General features: G+C 44.0%; 1 protein-coding gene across 3 annotated transcripts in view; it reads right to left on the reverse strand.

Annotated features, from left to right (window-relative positions):
- dusp14 (dual specificity phosphatase 14) overlaps positions 1–18,767 on the reverse strand; it is a 32,586-nt gene extending 13,819 nt beyond the window's left edge. For 2 of the 3 annotated variants that reach the window (XM_063030996.1, XM_063030997.1), the window contains exons 1-2: positions 18,634–18,767; positions 859–1,002 (exon numbers count right to left, since the gene is read on the reverse strand). The gene's annotated coding sequence lies outside the window, so the exon portion shown is untranslated. The remainder of the gene's footprint in view (positions 1–858; positions 1,003–18,633) is intronic. The other variant, XM_063030995.1, reaches the window with a different exon arrangement.
- Positions 18,768–20,214: the final 1,447 nt, after the last annotated feature.

Here is a 20,214-nt window from a genome sequence, read left to right on the forward strand (position 1 = left end):
TTACATCTTGATAATGAGAAACTGCAACCCTTACGAGGACTAACATCATTTCTAGATCAAAAGAATTCATTTAGCAATGAGTCACTGAAACCTGTGCTGCTCTCACGATAACGCTGAGCTTTCTCCTCTATTCTGAGACATTAGGTTCTGCAGTCTTTGCCCCCACACTAGTAGTTAATTTCTTCTGCTGAATTGTGATATTTAGATTGTCGGCAAATCGTGATCTGAATATCTACTTTGAGCAGAAGATATTACCTTAACATTTGGTTTTAAAACTGTCCAGATTTTGCATATAATAATACTGAACATTTTACCTTCCTGAAAAGCATTTTCCTCCATTCCATGTTCTTTTAGAACAAAAGGGAAATTGTTGGAAACACTCAACAGGCCTGACATCGTTTTGGTTAGAGCTTTTGTTGATAACCTCTCAAAGCAGACAATGTCAGGTTGGAAACACAAAAGATTTTGCAGTTTCTCCCCTATCAGATTCCTCCTTCTTCAGCACTCGACCTCTTCCACCCATCACCTCCCAGTTTATTTCCATCTCTCCTCTCCCACCCACCTTATCTCATCCATCACCTTCCAGTTTGTACTTCTCCCCCTCCACCCATCTTATTCTGGCTTCTTCCACCTTCCTTTCCAGTCCTGATGAATCCAAAATGTGAACTCTGCCCGACCTGCTGAGTTCCTCCAGCATTCTGTGTGTGTTACTAAGTTGGGTTAGATAACATTTTGAAACCTTCTCTCTGCAAAGATGTTGCTTGACCCAAGGGTTCCCTGAATTGTTTAGGTTTAGGTTTATTGTTTAGGTTTCAGATTTATAGCAACTGCAATATTTTCAATTTTGTTGGGACTAACCTTGAAAAGATTCACAGTAAGTGGCTGTACATCATATGGTGCCACACAGTTAGCCTCACCCCAATCACAGCCTTCTTAACAGAGACAGAGACCATGTCAGGGATCTGTTCTGAGACCTTACTCTTCGTGATTTTTATAAATGACCTGGATAAGAAAGTGGAGAGATGGGTTAGTAAGTTTGCAGATGACATAAAGGTTGGGGGTGTTGTGGATAGTGTGGAGGGCTGTCAGAGGTTACAGCAGGACATTGATAGGATGCAAAACTGGGCTGAGAAGTGGCAGATGGAGTTCAACCCAGATAAGTGTGAAGTGGTTCATCTTGGTAGGTCAAATATGATGGCAGAATATAGTATTAATGGTAAGACTCTTGGCAGTGTGATCAGAGGGATCTTGGGGTCCGAGTCCTTAGGACGCTCAAAGCAGCTGCGCAGGTTGACTCTGTGGTTAAGAAGGCATACGGTGTATTGGCCTTCATTAATCGTGGAATTGAACTTAGGAGCCGAGAGGTAATGTTGCAGCTATATAGGACCCTGGTCAGACCCCACTTGGAGTACTGTGCTCAGTTCTTGTCGCCTCACTACAGGAAGGATGTGGAAGCCATAGAAAGGGTGCAGGGGAGACTTACAAGGATGTTGCCTGGATTGGGAAGCATGCCTTACGAAAATAGGTTGAGTGAACTCGGCCTTTTCTCCTTGGAGCAACAGAGGATGAGAGGTGACCTGATGGAGATGTACAAGATGATGAGAGGCATTGATCGTGTGGATAGTCAGAGGCTTTTCCCCAGGGCTGAAATGGTTGCCACAAGAGGACACAGGTTTAAGGTGCTAGGGAGTAGGTACAGAGGAGATATCAGGGGTAAGTTTTTTTGTTTTTTTTTTTAAAAACAGAGTGGTGAGTGTGTGGAATGGGCTACTGGCGATGGTGGTGGAGGCAGATGCAATAGGGTCTTTTAAGAGACTTTTGGATAGGTACATGGAGCTTAGAAAAATAGACGGCTGGGGGAAGTCTAGTAATTTCTAAGGTACGGATATATTCAGCACAACTTTGTGGGCCGAAGGGCCTGTACTGTGCTGTAGGTTTTCTATGTTTGAGGTACATTAAATAGAACAACAAATCTTAATCATATGCAGAAGTATAAGAATAGGACCAATTGTCAAGCTGCCTGGAGATAATTACGGAATAGAATTCGGGCAATCTAGCAAATCCCAGACTCAATAATTCAACAACTTTGAACAGTCTGGGCGGAAAATGACGAGAGATTTTGGTGCTGGTCTGTCCGCCCCCAGAAAGATATGACAGCCTTGTGCAGATTGGATATTTATCAGGATGTTGTCAGTGCGGAGACAATTAATTTTAAGGTGATTGGAGGAAAGTTTAAGGGTAGCTTCTTTTTTAAAAAAACCAAGAGTGATGAGTGCAGGGAATGTCTTGCCAGGGGTGGTGATAGAGGTGGATACGTAATGGACATTTAAGAGGCTCTTAGATAGTCCGATGGATGACAGAAGATAGAGGGCTATGTGGGAGGGAAGGGTTAGATTGATCTTGGACTAGGTTAAGAGGTTGGCACTACATTACGGACCAAAGGACCTGCACTGTTCCGTGTTCTATGTCGTAGGAAATGGTTGAATAGACCAAGGTTTCTTTTGTTTGGAACAGGAGGAGAGATTGAATAAGGCACAGACAGGGTGTGCAAGAGGACTCGTTTCCCTGGACAAGTTAGTGACTGGGCCTGAGGTTGGGGAGATACGAGAGACAAGGAAGCATGTTAAGTTAGGAATTGGACAAAAGATTGTGGTCTGGAGCTCTGGTAGGTGCAGAAACCTCAGTTTTTATTTGAAAGGGGGACGTGTACTCAAAAGTCAACAGATCAGACACTGGTGGGGGACATCAAAGACTGCTGCAGCTTCCAGCATCTGCAATAAGCAAACAATCTTCTGGAAGAACTCAGCAAGTTAAGCAGCATCTACAGCAGAAACAGTCAATATTCTGCAACCTAATGCAGGGTTTCTTTCTATCTAGAACATCTGTAGTTCCTATTCCCCTCCAGACATGATGCTTAACCCACCGAGTTCCTCTAGGAAATTGATTTCTCACAGGGCCACTACCTTTTTCCTGCTGCCCTGAATTTAAAGCGGAGCTTGATAGGCCCTTGATTAGTAAGGTAACAGCAAGAAGGCAGAAAAACTGGGTTAAAAGGGACAATAAAACAACCGTGATGAAATGGCAGAGCAGACTTGGTGGGTCAAATAGCCAAATTCTGCTCATGTATAATGATTTATGGTCTAACACAGTGGTCCCCAACCTCCGGGCCGCGATGCATGCAGGGGTGCAGTGGTAGCCGAAACACACACCTCTGATCTGGGCCGATATTTACATGCCGGGCGGCACCTAATTAATTCGCTTGTTTATTTCGCCTTTTTTCTTAAAGATGTGCTGGGTGCGTTCCCACTACCGCTGCATGCTTCACGGCCCGGAGGTTGGGGACCTCTGGTCTAACAGGTCAAACAAACATCCTCCCGTGCTGGTAACAAGGGCAGCACAGCTAGAAGAGCTACTGCCTCATAATATCAGAGCCCTAGGTTCAATCGCTACTCCAGGCGCTGTCTGTTTGGAGTTTGCAGGTTCTCCCTCTTGACTGCCTGGATTTCCTCCCACATCCCAACAACAAACAAATGGGTAGTATGTTAACTGGTCGCTGAAAAAAGTCCCTAGTTTTCAGGCAAGTGGTAGAATCAAGGGCGGGGGTGGTGTCTGTGGGACTAGTGCAACTGTGTGGTTAATGGTCAGAGCAGACTTGATGGGCTGAAGGGATTGATCCATACCAAATCATTCCAAAAATTTATCAGATTACAATGCATAGCACTGTACAATTCAGAGGAATGCTAGTCTGGATTAATGAGACACTTGCAGTATGACCCATCAGCTAAAAGTGCAGTTCCAAATGGATTTTAAACTTTAGGAGTGCTGCAGGCACATTGATGCACAATGGTGGCTCCGTGCTTCTGCCCACCCACACTGTGGGCCTACGGTACTGTTGCCGGGCAACAGACTGGGCTGGGTGACTAATTCATCGGCTGCTGCCTAGCCCATAGGCAGCTTGTACTGAGGAGGATTAACAGGGTTACGGGTGCCCTACATCAATTACTGAAACAAAAAGAGACAAGGGTTTATTCTGAGCTCATTAAAATGACAGCACTCTTGCTAAATAAATTGTTAGATAGGAGCCTTCCAGCATGCAAAGCTTCTTTCTGTCCAATTTCCCCTTATAATTGGAACAAGTATTTAATTATTGGAACTTGGTGAAATATGGAACTCCACTAATTGCCATCTTTCCATGATAACCTAATCACATCGTTTAAACTGAAATGAATTTATCAGGGTTAGGGAGAAGGAAGAGTGTGGCAACTCTCCCTCTAGCAAGAGGAACAGAAGATGGCAATAGGGGAAAAAAAAAATCAGGAACATTCTGCACAAGGGGTAGTGGAAATCCAGAACCTGTTCCCAGAAAAAAGGTCTGCACGAATATAGTGACAAGTAATACTTGATAAGTCTGATGGGAGAGTTACACCTAGAAAAAGGAGCAGCAGGCAAAATGGCATGGAGTCACCAAGGCTAATCATGATCTCCACGGAAGGTGGAGCAGGCATGAATAGGTTAAAAAATGTTTGATAGGGCTACATGGCCCCGTCCACTGATCATGGCTCATCCTTTACCAGCACAATCCCCATAATCACATGTTACCCACTGAACACAATGACCAGGCCCCGCAGCCCTTCAGTTGGCGAAGTCACCATGCTCCAAGTGAAGAAACTTAACATCTCAGCCACTATTCAAGTATGTTCTCCCTGGTCTGAGAACCTCAGTCAAGGGAAGCATGCTCAGCCAGTCAAACCAGCTCAGCCCTGTAAGTATTAAGAACAATCTTCTCATTCTGAGGTTTGAAGAATACAGGCCTGGTCCACTCTCTTCTCACATGAGACCCACCATCCTAGAACCGGTCCAATGAACTTTTGCTCTGCTCCCTCAGCAAGTGCATGCTTCTAGATAAGGAGACCAAAGCTGTACACACCATTCCAGGAGTGGCCTTGAAGTACCATATGACTCTATAAGTCTTTCTTTATTCAAAATTAACCGATGGTCTAAGTACCATTTAACCTCCTAATCTCTCGTTTCACCTGCATGTTAGCCTTCATCTGTGCAAAAAAATACTTTGTTACCTTTGAACATCAATACTACCCAATTTCTCACATTTTTAAAACAAAGTAGAGAATCTAGAACTAGACAAGCTCACATTATATTCCATCTGCCATGTTCTTACCCGTTCCCTCGGGCTGTCCAAATCTCTTGGCAACATCATTACATTCTCTTTACTTACAATCCCACCTCAGCAGCAAACCTGGAAACCGATTTATTCCCCTCAGCCACACTGAGGATATAGGATGCAAAACTCTGGGGCCCAGGCACAGATCCCAGAGGTTTCTAATCTCAAGAATAATCAGCTTGGTTCCTGGTTGCCTTCTATTTGGAAGATCTCTCCAAGTATTTAATCCCAACACCCAATTCCTTGTGCTTGATCCTTGAATAACCTTCAGCATCAGACTTCATCCATTAGTCCTGCTCATCCAAGTCATCTCCCATTCTTTGTCCAGACCCTCATTAAAGCCAGCCACCCCCTCCATTGACTCCAAATCAGAATCAAGATTTATCAGCACTAACACATGACTGTCTACAATTCCTGATGCCTTGGGAAAACAGACTCCTCCCACCTCTGTCACTCCCTTTCTTCCCCCCGCCCCCCATCGGGGAGAAGATACAAAAAGTTTGAGAACCTGTGCCGCCAAACTCAAGGACACTTCTACCCTTTCATTGTACAATAAAGATGAACCTGATCTCTCAGTCTACCGTGTCCTGGCCCTTGCACCACATTTATTTACCATCTCTCTTTTCTTCCCCCCTTTCTCACTACCTCGACGTACACGTGTATGGAATAACCTGTCTGTTTAAAAAAACACATTTCACTGCATTTGGTACACGTGACCATAATAAACCCAACCACAATTGTTGGTTGTGTGAGGCCAAGGTTTTGAGTTGAGAATCCCACTGTTCTCTTGGGTGGGACACAAGAAATGAAGTCTGACAAACTGGTGACATAGGACAATCAATGAGTCACATCTCATTTACCTCAAAGATCACAAACACAGTCACCAGCTACTATCAACCATTACACAGTCAGTGTCTGCAGCAGTTCAAAAGGACTTCACCTTCACCAGCACTTCTAGGGACTGGCCAGTAAATGGGCCCTTGCCAATCCATTACAAAGGGTTGAATACTTATTGAACAGTTCCAAAAAGCTAAAAGCATTAGACTTAGATCATTTGAAATTATGAATGCAGAAAGCTCGATTTAGAATTGGTGCCAGCAAGGAACCAAACAGCCCCGAGCTGGCGGAAGATGGCATTTTCTTTGCCAACCCTTTTCTGAAAACTGGCTAATGGAATTTTGTCACTACTAGAAGCAGAAGATTGCCACATGTCAAATTCCATTCCAACCCTGTATAAGTGCCCTGTGAGACACTTCATACTATGCATTAAATTTCAGTTCCACCACTTTATATTGAACGAAGTCAGATCCATCGCAGCTGGGCAAACTTTCAGTTCCCTGTCACAGGCTCAAGAAGATCTGGTAGCCACCAAATGTTTTTAAAATTCATTATACACACAGAAATTTCAGAGGTCCTTACACACAACTATTGTAAAGATCAAACACTTAAGCACACACACCAACAGAACTCAAGGTGCTTAGGTGAGGTAAATCTTGTCAGAAGACATCACAAAATAAAGCCCTCCCTCACACCTATTGAGTTATGTCATTATTTTCTCGCTATAAAACTGTCTGATAAGCCATTTGTGGTGAAGTGTCACTCACTACTGTTAATATAACTAACAGCTGCATTCCCCTATTCAATTCAAGAGATTCTGCAGTTGTGGGAAATCCAAAGCAACAAACAAAACACTGGAGGAACTCAGCAGGTCAAGCAGCATCTATGCAGGGGAATAAGCAGTCACCTTTGAGTGGAGACTCCAAAATTAAACTGTGTACATGTCTTCATCACCTCGAGCTCTGCTTCATTGCCTGACCACCCCTTCAAAGGCAATACATACTAAACTTGCCAATAAAACCCACATCCCGTCATTATCACCCCTTCGAGGGCAATACATACTAAACTTGCCAATAAAACCCACATCCCATCAATACCATTCACATTAAATGAATTCCCCCAATGCAGACCCATCATACCAAATGTTTTTCTCTTAACTGTGCCCTACCCCACTTACCAGCCTGCCAAAGGACCTTTGAGTGTTTGTTCCTTCAGCTATTGATAAAATAGTTTATATCATTTGTCAGCGATTAAATAATCCCAATAACAAAAATCTAGTTAAATCTGTAAAATGTGAACTGACTTATTTCAGACAGGTTGAATTTCTGCCTCGTGATGTAGGAACTTGCCCACTGTCACAATTCCAGCCTCATCATCAGTGACTGTATTTACTACAGTCAGTTACAAGGCCAGGTCGCTGTCAAGTCCAGCACAATGATAGCACCCTGGAACAGCAAACATCCTGGCGCTCTTGCTGGTACAGAAACTCTGTGGTCCAATCACACATGCACATCCCCTAATTGGAACCAAAGTGAGAAACGTGGAACAATGTCTCTCATCATTGAAGTCACACATCACACAGGTACTCACCAACTCATTAAGTAGTCAGATCAATAGATTCACACAAAATGCTGGAGGAACTCAGGAGGTGTTAGGCAGCTTCTATGAAGAGGAATAAACACTCAATGTTTTGGGCTGAGACCCTTCCACAGGACCTTGGCCCTAAATGTTTATTCCTCTCCATTGATGCAGCCCGAGATCCTGTAGAGGTGTGTGCTCGTGTGCACACATCTTTAAATTTCCAGAGTCCTGAAGAAGGGTCTCAGTCCGAATATTCATTTCCACAGATGCTAGCTGACCTGCGGAGTCCTTCCAGCGTTTTGTATGTGTTGTTTTGGATTTCCAGCATCTGCAAACTTTCTCATGTTTATGATCTGCAGCATTTCTTATGTTTAAAATAGATTTTTTTTTAGTACGATGCAGTAAATTCTGGTTCACAAAAACCCTTCTTAATTACAAGTGAGAAACCAACCATTTGTTGCTGGCAAATTAACAAATGTAACCCAAACATTAAGCAATGTCTGGGCCCCGCTTTCTGCACTCCTAAATCTGGACATTTTCATATTGTGCTTAGATAATTAAAAAAACTGTAGTGTACTTGATTTGCAATACTGTAGCTTGTTAAAATACATGCCTCACTTCTCTTCCACCACCCCAGAAATTTATCAGTCACTGGTGTGTGACTCCACAAGGGTGGGCTACTTTGCAGTATCCTGTAACTTCACTCAGGACCAGAGCATACATCAGGGGCCACTTTATTAGGTACTCCTGCTCATTAATGCAAATATCTAATCAGCCAATCATGTGGTAGCAATTCAAGGCAGGAAAATATGCAGACATGGTGAAGAGGGAAGAAGTGTGATCCAGAAATGACTTTGACTGGGGAATAATTGTTGGTTTGAGCATCTCAGAAGTTGCTTATTTGGGATTTACACACACCTCTCGAGTTTACAGAGAATGGTGCAAAAAAAAAACAAATCCATCCAGTGAGTGGCAGCTCTGTGGGTGAAAGTGCCTCCTTAATGAGAGAGGTCAGAGGAGAATGGCCAGGTTGGTTCAAGCTGACAGGAAGGTGGCAGTAACTCAAATAACCACACATTACAACAGCGGGGTGCAGAAAGCAACTCTGAACACAACACATTGAATGTTGAAGTGGATGGGCTACTGCAGCAAATGACCAGCATGAACATTCCCTCAGTGGACACTTTATAGGTACAAGGGTACCTAATGAAGTAGCCACCGTGTAGGTTGACACTTCAGCATAGTGTTGAGGGGATGCTACTGTGTCAGAGATGCTTTTTTTTTAAAAAAAGTAATTAAATTACGCGCTCTGCTTGAACATTCGAATGAACCAAGTTCAGAAAAAAGAGCAAGCAGTTGCCGAACACGGCCCAAGGCCAGCAGACAAGCTTTGCCCCTTCCCTCCTCTAGGGAATGGATATTCATGGCTGGAAGGCCTGGATCTTCTCTCACTCCCAGAGCTGGGTGTCCCCCAAAGTGCAAGACGATCATGAACTATCAAGTGGTTTTGGATGCAGATTAGCTGGTCAATCAGTAACCTCAACATCACCATCAGACTCTCTATAGAGGCTGACCTGAGGCAGCACAGTTAATAGAGCTGCAGCCTCACAGTGGCGGAGATCGAAGTTCAATTCTGACCTCGTGCGCCGTTGTGTGTGGAGTTTGCACAGACACCCTCATCCCAGTTGGTAGGCTTGTTGCCTACTGTAATTTGACCCAGGTGCATAGGCTAGTTGATGACAATATGGGGAGAATAATGAAAGATGCAAGATTACTGGAAGTGAATGGGATAGTCAGTGCAGATTGATGGGCCAAAAGGCCCGTTTACATGTTGCAAATGACTTAATGATCCAGCAACTTCCTCTCCAACATCCTTAGAAGAAATCCAAGCAGGCTCCAGAAACAAGAGGTATTGCTGTATTCAGTTACCGCCAGTTCAGGGTCCCAGCAGCAACTCTGGAAGACAGTAAATCCCTTGAATGCAGCAAGGGAGGATGAAGAGTTAGTTAGCGGGGTTTCTGATCAGTTCTAAATATTTAGCTTCACAATTCATTTGCCTGCACAATTGTTTTAAAATGACAGATTCCACTCCTACAGAAAACGGCATGATTAAAAACAAAGGCATTAGATTCCACGCCAGAAATTAAATCCCTCAGGACAAAACAAGTCTGAGTTAAGGGATCCTCAGTTGCTTTGGAAACTTAATCCCTGCTTACTGTGAAAGCTGGTTTCAATTTTAATTGTAGCATCGAAGGTCCAACCCACCCTAAAGTTATATTAGTCTATTAGGAACTGCATTTGGAATGGCTGGGATAAACCCCCGAAGGTCAATAGACAGGCAGGAATTCCAAACCTTGGCTATTGGAAGCGAATGAGACCAAAGTTTAATCATGGAGGATTTAAAAGAGCTGCGTGTTATACTGAAAGGAATTTGCATATATCAAACTTCAAAGTATATGCCTGGTTTTGGGGAATACTCAAACTGATCCAAACCACAAAGCCCCTTTCATCTCACTGCAACACATCGACAGGTTAGTCTGGTAGAAACAAGGCATCAGACCAATTCCAGAAGAGGCAAATACCCCCTCAGCAGTCCCTCCCCACCCCACCATTCAATTGGTATCGACCCCCATTAGCCAATAGGATTAGGAAGCCAAAATAAAAACCAACTCAGGCTCTTTAGAAACAGCTTTCAAGTTTAGAATGTAGCACAAGTGAGTATCACAGCAACCCAAATCCTGCAGTTATCCATTAAGAGTGTCACACACTCAAGTAAAGGAACAGCTTAATCTGTCCAAGAAACAAATCTGGGATTAAAAGGCCCAGCGACTAACCACGGTCACCATTTAGTCTTGCCCACACTGCACCAGAATATGTGGATCCCAGATCGACCTCTACAGACACCTGAAGACCCAAGAGTCAATCCCCTAGAAGAACAACATACTCAACTCGAGATCGCACTGCTATACCAGGATCAAAATTTAGCATACCTTTCATTGATCAGCACATCTAACCTTGTTTGATAAAACAGACACAGCAAAAAAAAATGCAGACAGCCATCTAGTTCATTATGTGCTTGGTTACAATGAACATGCTGCACCATAGCTGTAGTATTATGTCACCGGTCATGAACGACATCTTACACATTCTGTCCAATTCATTCACCGCGCAAGTAGCTTAGCTGTCTGCAAGTGTAACGAACACTAAATGCCTGTTCTTCTCCACAGGGGCTGACTGTGAATCCTTCAGCAACAGAGATCACATATTCTCAAACAGCTAAAACCAGAGGCCCCCCACCACCCCCGCCATAGAACACACACTCTCACTTCGGTGGATTTGAAAAGCCATGAAACGAGTGCTGTGTGCACTGTTAACCGCCCTCCCCGATGTACAAATGTCACAAGAACAGAGCACCACCAATGGAACCTGCTGGCCGTGCCCAGTTTGGAAAGGTTTGTTCCTAATTAAAATTGACCAAGGCCACCTGCAACTATATCAAACAAATGACATATCAAAATTCCGTAGCACTGTAGAAAACTCCCTCATGACTAAACCACTTGCTCTTTCTTCAAAGAAATTTCAAAATAGATTCTGGACATAGTTATTACTATCAAAAGTATGTCCCACCTCATCTATACTTTGCTCTGCCTCAGTGAAAAGCAGCCAGCATAACTAAAGACCCCACCCGCCCTGGGGCCACCACCCATCAGATAAAACATCCAATAACCTGAAAGCACGTACCAACCAGGCTGAAAGACCGTGTCTACCCCGCTGTAATCAGACTCTTGGGTGGTCCTCTTGTACGATAAGATGGCCTCTTGACCTCACAATCCACCTCGTTATGATCCTGCACCTTATTGTTTACCTGCACTTTCTCTGTGGCTTTGACACGTTATTACTGTACTTTCTTCCAGCTCAGTGCACCAATTTGATCTGTATGAACAGTGTGTGAGACACGTTTGTCACTGAACATACAATGACAATATCACTAACACCACTTAACTGGACTAACGATATCACATTGGTGAGGTGTGGAAAATTGCAGGTTGGAAATTAGTTACCATGACAGCAGAAAGGAGAGAACAACCAAAGAAAACCCTGCTCTCCAGTGAAAGAAAGACAAAACCTTACTCACCAGCAGGTGTCCGGGAACCTGTAATAACCGCCCACTTTTCCATTATTCTGAACGGAACCAGGCCATGTTATTAACCAAGCTCCCTTCAGCAAAGGCAACACAAACAGAGCTGCACATGAAAATGAAACAGGATCCAGCAGCACAGAAGGCCCAGTGTGCTTGTGTCACAATTTCTATGATTCCAAAATCCAGAGTGTCATAGTCAATAGTATTTTTAAATATAAAGTTTAAGCAAGTGTACTTGTTAGAGTGATGTAGGATGGGTCAATCTGCCTCAGAACCCCCAAAAAAGATGCTCCGGTCAATGTCAGTGAACATTTTATAATGGAGGATATCTTTAAGAAAATCTGGTTGCTTTCATATCTAGAATATGAAAAAGCTTTAGAAATGAATTATAAAAATCACAAATTTACAAGCCAGAAAGAAGCCTTTCAATTGCCTCTCCACACGCAACATACCCAGACTGATATAATATTTGTAAACCGGCGCAAGCAAAAGATGTTAAAAATCTCCACGGGTAGCTCCGAACCGTCAGTAGCACTCAAACCTTAAGGTCTTAAGGTACCAAGCGTTAATATCTGCACACAGAAACCTAGGTAAATACTGTGGCATTTGGGCTATACAATTGTTATTTTTCTTGTAGTTTAGCATGTTTGTGTTTTTAATATAATCACTTGTATGCGTGTGATTGTTCAGTGAGTTTCTCAGTGGTTACAGAGCCCTCTTTACTTTTCTGAAAACTTCTTGGTTTCAGTGGTACGTGTCACGTTACTTGGGTCGGGATATTTAATTGGCAACTGTTATCTGTGGGAATTTCAAAAGGAATCAGTGGTCTGGTACAAGAACACCAGACCACTTTTGTTTGCCCTCTCCACCCCCCAACCCCCAGGCTCTCTTCCTTTGCTCTTTCACTGCTCCTCTCCCTCTTTGACTCTCACCATGCCTCTCCCCATGTTTCCTTTGTTCTTGTAATGCCTAATAAAATGATTGTAAACAGCAAGTCTTTTGCCTCATTCTTAACTTCAGAATCCTTGGATTGCAAAATTATCGGAATCCAGCAATACCCAAGTGAAAGACTGAGGTTTGCTTTCAACTGAAACGTGCATAAAGTGTCTTTCCTTACTAGAGAACAAGGAGTTTTGACATTTTTCCATTAAATTGAATATGGATACACTTCCTGTAACAACACAGTTACTTCCTGTCACAGTGTAACTGTGTTGCACGTCAGCTTTCCCCTAGCTTGCCGTCAGAAATGCACGTCAATTTCTGATAGCAAAACAAGAGCTGGGATCTGGATATCCCAATCCACTGCTTCAGAAGATTCCTTGTTAATTATTCCCAACCAGTTAGATGGATCATGGCAGAAGAGGGAGCAGGCCACATCATTCCAGTTGCTTTCATGAGAATTTGGTGCTCTTTTCATAGAGCAGAGTAATAACTCACTTGGATGGGTAGCACGAGTCCTTCTAATGGGGGGGCCTGTCTGCACTGTGCTCGAGCCCTACAATGATCTTCCGCACCTAGTCAAAGGTCAAAGCAAATTTATTATCAAAGTACGTATATGTCACCATATACTAGCCTGAGGTTCATTTTCTCACAGGCACTTATAGAAGAATAAAAATAATCAATTAAAATGACAGACAGTTCTTGAAAGTGAGTTCATCAGTTGTGGAATCAGCTCAGTTTTGAGGTGAGGGAAGTTAAGTCAAAGATTAAGTTGTAATCTCAAACATGGCTCGACAGACGTCAGTAATATCCATAGAGAGATGCTCATCAAGCATAGGCACAGAACAAAGTAATAAATAGGCAAATTCAATTCAATGATTAGGTGATCAATTTCCTTTTAAAAGAACAAGATCCTTTGTCTTGCCGTTGCTGCATTTGAGATCAAGGTGGATACATTAACCCAAGTGAAATAAGCCCTTACTTCATTTCTGACGTTGACCTGAAAATTACTTAAGAGATACAGCACAGTAACAGGCCTCTCCAGCCCACCGGGCCCACACTACCCAATTACACCCACGTGACCAATTAATCCACGTCTTTGGAATGTGAGAGGAAACCAGAGCACTTGGAGGAAACCCATGACGTCACAGAAAGAACATACAAACTCCATACAGACCAGCAGCGGAATTGAACCCAGGTCACTGGTGTTGTGATAGTGTTGTGCTAACCACGACACTACTATGTTACTTGTGTTCCAGAGCTAGCTGCATGTCTGGTCAAGCATGTTCAGTGTAGCTACTCAGGGGTCCAACTGCAAACTGTTCACAAAATCCAGGAGAAAACATGCCAGCTATCACATCTTCAACCAATTCTATCTTCAATAAAGCGATGGAACATGTTGGCAACAGTAACTGTCAGGCAACAATGACTCACCAACAATCTGGTCGCTGACACTTGGCTTCTACACAACAACTCAGTACCTGGCTTCATTGCACCTGTGGCCCAAAGAGAAGAACCCCAGGGGGGTGAGGAGAAAGACAGCATTTGATAACAAAGGACATCAAGACAAGGAAGATTGGAATCAGTGAAAACTAGAAGAAATTTCAAGCACTGGCTGGAGCTATGATGGGCTAGATGCCATGGAGAGTTGATGATACCCAATTTTCACTTGATACTTTGCACCTCAGTATCTTGGGTCCAACCATCTTCAGCTGCTTCAACACCTTCCATGACAAGGTCAAAAAGTTGAGTGTCAGTCCCATTTACAAAAAAAATTAGAAAAATGAAATTAGAGACAAGAGACCACAGATGCTAGAATCTGGAGAAAAAACAACTGCCGTTGAAATTTTGTGGGTCAGGAAGCTTCTATTGAAGTAAACAGACAACCAACCTTTCCGGTCAAGATTCTCAATCTGGACTAGATGAAGAATCGTCAACTGTCCATTTCCCTCCATAGAAAATGAAGTTATTTGCACGCATATTGATTGAAAACTGATAATGGGCAAATTACTTACACAGGAAAAGATCAGAATTGAACCAACTCATCTTGACATGCAGCCAAATTATCAGCTTGGAATTTATTTTTTTTTTAATCATTTCCGGTCCAGTCAAACTCATCATTAAACTGAACGACTGCAGGTGTGTTCTGCAGCAGACAACTCTCCACCTGTGCTGCAAAGACTTTCCACTATCTACAAGACATAGTAGGAAGTCAGCACCACTGTTCTGACAGCAAGCATCAACCACACTACAACCTCTGCTTAAAAGAGCAAAGACAGCAAACATGAGAGAAACGGCCATCAAATTCTCTTCATTCCAACTTGGACACTATTGCCATGCCATCATCATTGGGTCAACAGCCCAGACTCCCAACCCTATAGTGGATTGAGTGTTCATCAGTATTCTACAACAGCTGTTCAAAATGGTGAATGCCAATTGCCTTCACAGTTAACCATTTTGAGAAATTGATTTATATTGTGAATGAATAATAGGAAAAGAAAAACAATTCGAATAATCACCCAAGGTGGTAATCAGAGTATTCTCACAGTGAACCTCACCCACCCGGAATCCAATTCCATTTACACACAAATCACCTCCCACAGGCAAGGAGGCAATCTGCAGTGAATTACCCACCTCCTGATCTCAAAGTGGGAAATAAACAGCAATGAAAACAAGCCTAACATTTTATGAATGGACAGCTGTACCTCAGTCATCAAATGGTTATTAACTCCTACATGGCCACAGCTGTATTTAGTGACAGACCTTTGGTGGCTGTCAGTCAAGCATGATGCTAGGACTTGAAAGACCAACTTATAAGGAGAGACTTTATTTATCAGAGCTTAGGAGAATGAATGGTCTTACAGAGATGTATGAAATCATGAGGTGTATAGATTTGGAAATAGAATGCATTCAACCCAAATTAAAGAGCTAAAAACTAGAGGGCATAGACTCAAGGAAAGAGAGAGATTTAAGAGAAACTTGAAGGGCAACTTTCTAAAATAACTTTATGGGCAAAAAGTTGCCAGAGGAAGTGGCTGAGGCAGGCATTAACAACAACTGTTGAAAGACAGTTGCACAGGTACATGGATTGGAAAGGTTGAGAAGGTTCAGTGCCAATTACTGGCAAATGGGACTAGGTCAGATGGCCATCTTGGTCAACATGGACCAGTTGTGCCAAAGAGGCCATTTCCATGCCAGATGACTCTTTCACACCCCCCCCCGCCCAACAAGGTAGAGTTGGGTTGACTGCGTAGTCCCTGGAACAAGATGGAAAGCCACAATGTAAAGGCTCCTGAAATGAGTGGGACCTCCAATCTTTGATATGTGCAGAACCACGAATATTAGATTATTAAAGTCTGTCCCGAGCCTTGTGGCCCATCAGGCCAGTGCTTATGCCGGTTTCTGTGACGTGAGGCGACTGAGAGTATGAGACTCCCCCACCCCGCCCCCCAGATAGGACGCCAATCTATTGCGAGGTTAACCCCCAGTATTTTTGCCGGTACCCATTCTCAGCTGGGTAGACTGGAGCATTGTGTGGTTAAGTGGCTTGCTCAAGGACACACACGCTGGCTCGGTCGAGGCTCAAACCTACGACCTTCAGATCACTAGTCCAATGTCCTAACCACTTGGACACATGCCACAACGAATATTAGAATAAGCTGTTAATGGCAATATTCATTGATGGACAACCACCAACAGTTAAATAAACATTTATAAAGAATGCCATCATGCTTTGTTAACACTTGTTGTCAACTCCTAAATTTCTGGTTTCTATACTGTATTCCGTTTATTACAGGCGCCTTCCCTTTTTAGGCTGTGTAGTTCTGCCCTCCAGGCAGCGATGGTGCTGTTGAGCTTGAAATGCTCCACATAACCCATCTCCAGCCTCTCTTCACTCAGTGGTCTACCTCCTTAATGTACACTTAGGAATAATGCAATTGCCTCAAAAAAAACCACTCCAATGGCTACTTCATGTTCTAAACACACTGGTAAAAATTCTGCTAAAATTGCTTAATAAAGTACCAGATCACAAGTCTGCATGGATTGTGGGTCACTTCTTATGGACTGGTACCACCAGACAACATGATGGCTTGACTCTCTGAACACACTCTCTCAGGACTGTAACTTCAGGTGGAAGACCTTTGAGATCTAACCCCCGAGAAGCAACACAATCTAACACCACCTAAATGCAGGAACCTCAGGTAGCACCAACAATTCCTTCCTGCTGTAAATAGAGTCAGAGCACTCCAGCATAGAAAAAGGCCATTCAGCCCATCCACCCATGTCTAGTCCCATCGACCTACACCAGATGATAACTCTTCATACCCCTGCCTATCCAAATTTTTCCTCAAGTGTTGAAATTGAACCCATATCCTTCCACTGGCAGCTCATTCCACACTCACCACCCTCTGAGTGAAGTTCCCCCTCATGCTGCCCTTAAACATTTCACCTTTCACACTTAACCCATGACCTCTAGTTCTAGCCTCACCCACCCTCAGTAGAAAAAGTCTATTTGCATTTACCCTTTCTATACCCCTCATAATTTTGTACATCCATATCAAATCTCCCTCATTCTCCTACGCTCATGGAAATAAAATCCTAACCTATTCAAACTTTCCTTATAACTCAGGTCCTCACATCCTGGGAACATCCTTGTACGTTTTCTCAATCTTACTGACATCTTTCCAGTATTTAGGTGATCAAAACAGTATTCCAAATTAGGCCTCACCAACATCTTATATCACTTCAGTACAACATCCCAACTCCTACACTCTATACTTATGAAGGCAAATATGCCAAAAGCTTTCTTTAGGACTAGTTCTACCTGTGATAACACTTTCAAGGAATTTTAGATCTGTATTCTCAAATACCCTTGTCCTCCCGCACTCCTCAGTACCCCACCATTCACTAGACAAGTCGTACCCTGGTCTGTCCGTCTGAAGAGCAACATCTCAGACTCGCCTGCATTAAATTCCAGCTGCCATTTTTGGATCTGTTATTCGCAGAAAGTGTATGCACACCAGAGGGGGGAAAATGGTGTCAGGAGTCCTGAGAATCACAAATGGAGCTGGGAAAGTGTGCAAGAACAGCCACATCGAATCAGAAAGGCCATTCAGCCTATCACGTGTATGACAGTTTCCATCCACGCAAACATAAACATTGAGGGGAAAATTAAACCGAAGGAAGACGATTTCAATTTCTCGGCCACTACATCCGTGCCCTCTCCAACTGGGCCGCTGCGGGGGTGGGGTGGGGGGAAGAAAAATCACACTATATCAAACTTTTAATCCCCCCCCCCCCACTTTCCCCGTAGTTTCACGGCACCGAGGATGGGCACAAATTCAGATGAAGGAAGAAGGTCGGCGGAAAGTGTCGCCCTGGCAACACTTCCCTCAAAATAATCACACAGCTCCCCAGCGTCGGTTCTAGCAAGTTCCCCGTGTCGCCTCGGGCGCGAACGGCTGCTAATCGATGCCGAACACACGCAGCAGCCACTTTCCCGTCTGCCTCCAACACAGGCAGCCGCTGAAGTTGGAGCAGCGGCGCAGCTTGGCCGGCCCCCGGGTGCCGCCGCTGCCGGCGGAGAGCGTTGGAAATGGAGCTCAGCGCTGAAACAGAAACAGACTCGGTGAAGGCAAGCGACTGCCCCGGGTGTCGCAGTAACCAGCGTTTGAAAGCGGTTCTCTAGACAGAATGTGGACCACATCGCCACCAGAGCACCCCGGCAACTAGTTCAACACCAACCCTCGCCCCCTCCCCCAAAATAAAACTACAGCCCGAGGAAATGTCCATTCAGAGGGACCTGTGACCTTATTTACCTGGCAATGGTTTCAGAGCGATTGTCGCCACACTGTGTTTAAAGACTTAAAAAGAGAGGTTAAATAATTGGATTGAAAAGGGCTTCCCCTTTGATTTCCTCTTTCCCCGCCGCCCGGCTCCCACTTAATGACTCTACCATGCTCCGCTGAGGCTCCATCTCGTCTTCGCTCTCCCTCGTTGCTCGCAGCGGGGACGCCTGGTTCAACGAGCCCGCCTGCCACCTTCTCTCCCGCAGCCTCTCCGGAGCACACTCGATCGCGATGCTCCCCGAACCCGATCGGGAGGAAATAGAAGCCGCGGCTCCACCCCCCAGCCTCTTAAAGCGGGCACCGAGCGCACTCGGGTTGCGCGATTTAAAGGGACAGTCCACTCAACCCCTTCCACCGAGCAGCAGCTCCGGAGCCGAGCTCGTTGGGCTCACAGCTGGAAACGCCTTTCTCTTGGATCATTCATTTATTGTGCCTTGACATCAATCCTTAAATTACAGTTTCCATATAGAAAATCAGTATCGGGTGTCTTACCACTGTCGTAAAATTTGCTGTTTTTGCGGCAGCAGTACAGTGCAAATCCGTAAAGTACAGTATACTATATATTACAATACGAATATATATATTTATCTATATCCCGTACTGAGCAGATATGAATGATAAGATGGATTCTTGACCTTATAATCTACTTTGTTATAATCTTACACCTTGTCTACCTGCACAGCACTTTCTCTGTAGATGTTACACTTTATTCTGTTATATATATAGAAATATAGAAAACATACAACACAGTACAGGCCCTTCAGCCCACAAAGCTGTGCCGAATATTTCCTTACCTTAGAACTACCGAGGCTTACCCATAGCCCTCTATTTTTCTAAGCTCCATGTATCCATCCAGGAGTCTCTTAAAAGACCCTATTGTTTCCGCCTCCACCACCGCCGCTGGCAGCCCATTCCACGCACTCACCACTCTCTGTGTAAAAAACTTAACCCCTGACATCTCCTCTGTACCTACTTCCAAGCACCTTAAAAATTTGCCGTCTCATGCTAGCCATTTCAGCTCTGGGAAAAAGCCTCTGACTATCCACATGACCAATGCCTCTCATTATCTTGTACACCTCTGTCAGGTCACCTCTCATCCTCCGTCGCTCTAAGGAGAAAAGGCCAAGTTCACTCAACCTATTCTCATAAAGCATGCTCCCCAATCAAGACAACATCTTTGTAAATCTCCTCTGCACCCTTTCTATGGTTTCCACATCCTTCCTGTTGTGAGGCAACAAGAATTGAGCACAGTACGCCAAGTGGGGTCTGACCAGGGTCCTATATAGCTGCAACATTACCTCTCGGCTCCTAAACTCAATCCCACGATTGATGAAGGCCAATGCACCTTACGCCTTCTTAACCACAGAGTCAACCTGCGAGCTGCTTTGAGCATCCTATGGACTTGGACCTCAAGATCCCTCTGATCCTCCACACTCCCAAGAGTCTCACCATTAATGCTATATTCTGCCATCATATTTGACCTACCAAAATGAACCACTTCACACTTATCTGGGTTGTACTTCATCTGCCACTTCTCAGCCCAGTTTTGCATTCTATCAATGTCCCGCTGTAACCTCTGATAGCCCTCCACACTATCCACAACACCCCCAACCTTTGTGTCATCAGCAAATTTACTAATCAATCCCTCCACTTCCTCATCCAGATCATTTATAAAAATCTCAAAGAGT

This window comes from Mobula hypostoma, chromosome 23 (assembly GCF_963921235.1).
Source record: "Mobula hypostoma chromosome 23, sMobHyp1.1, whole genome shotgun sequence".
Classification (NCBI taxonomy): domain Eukaryota; kingdom Metazoa; phylum Chordata; class Chondrichthyes; order Myliobatiformes; family Myliobatidae; genus Mobula; species Mobula hypostoma.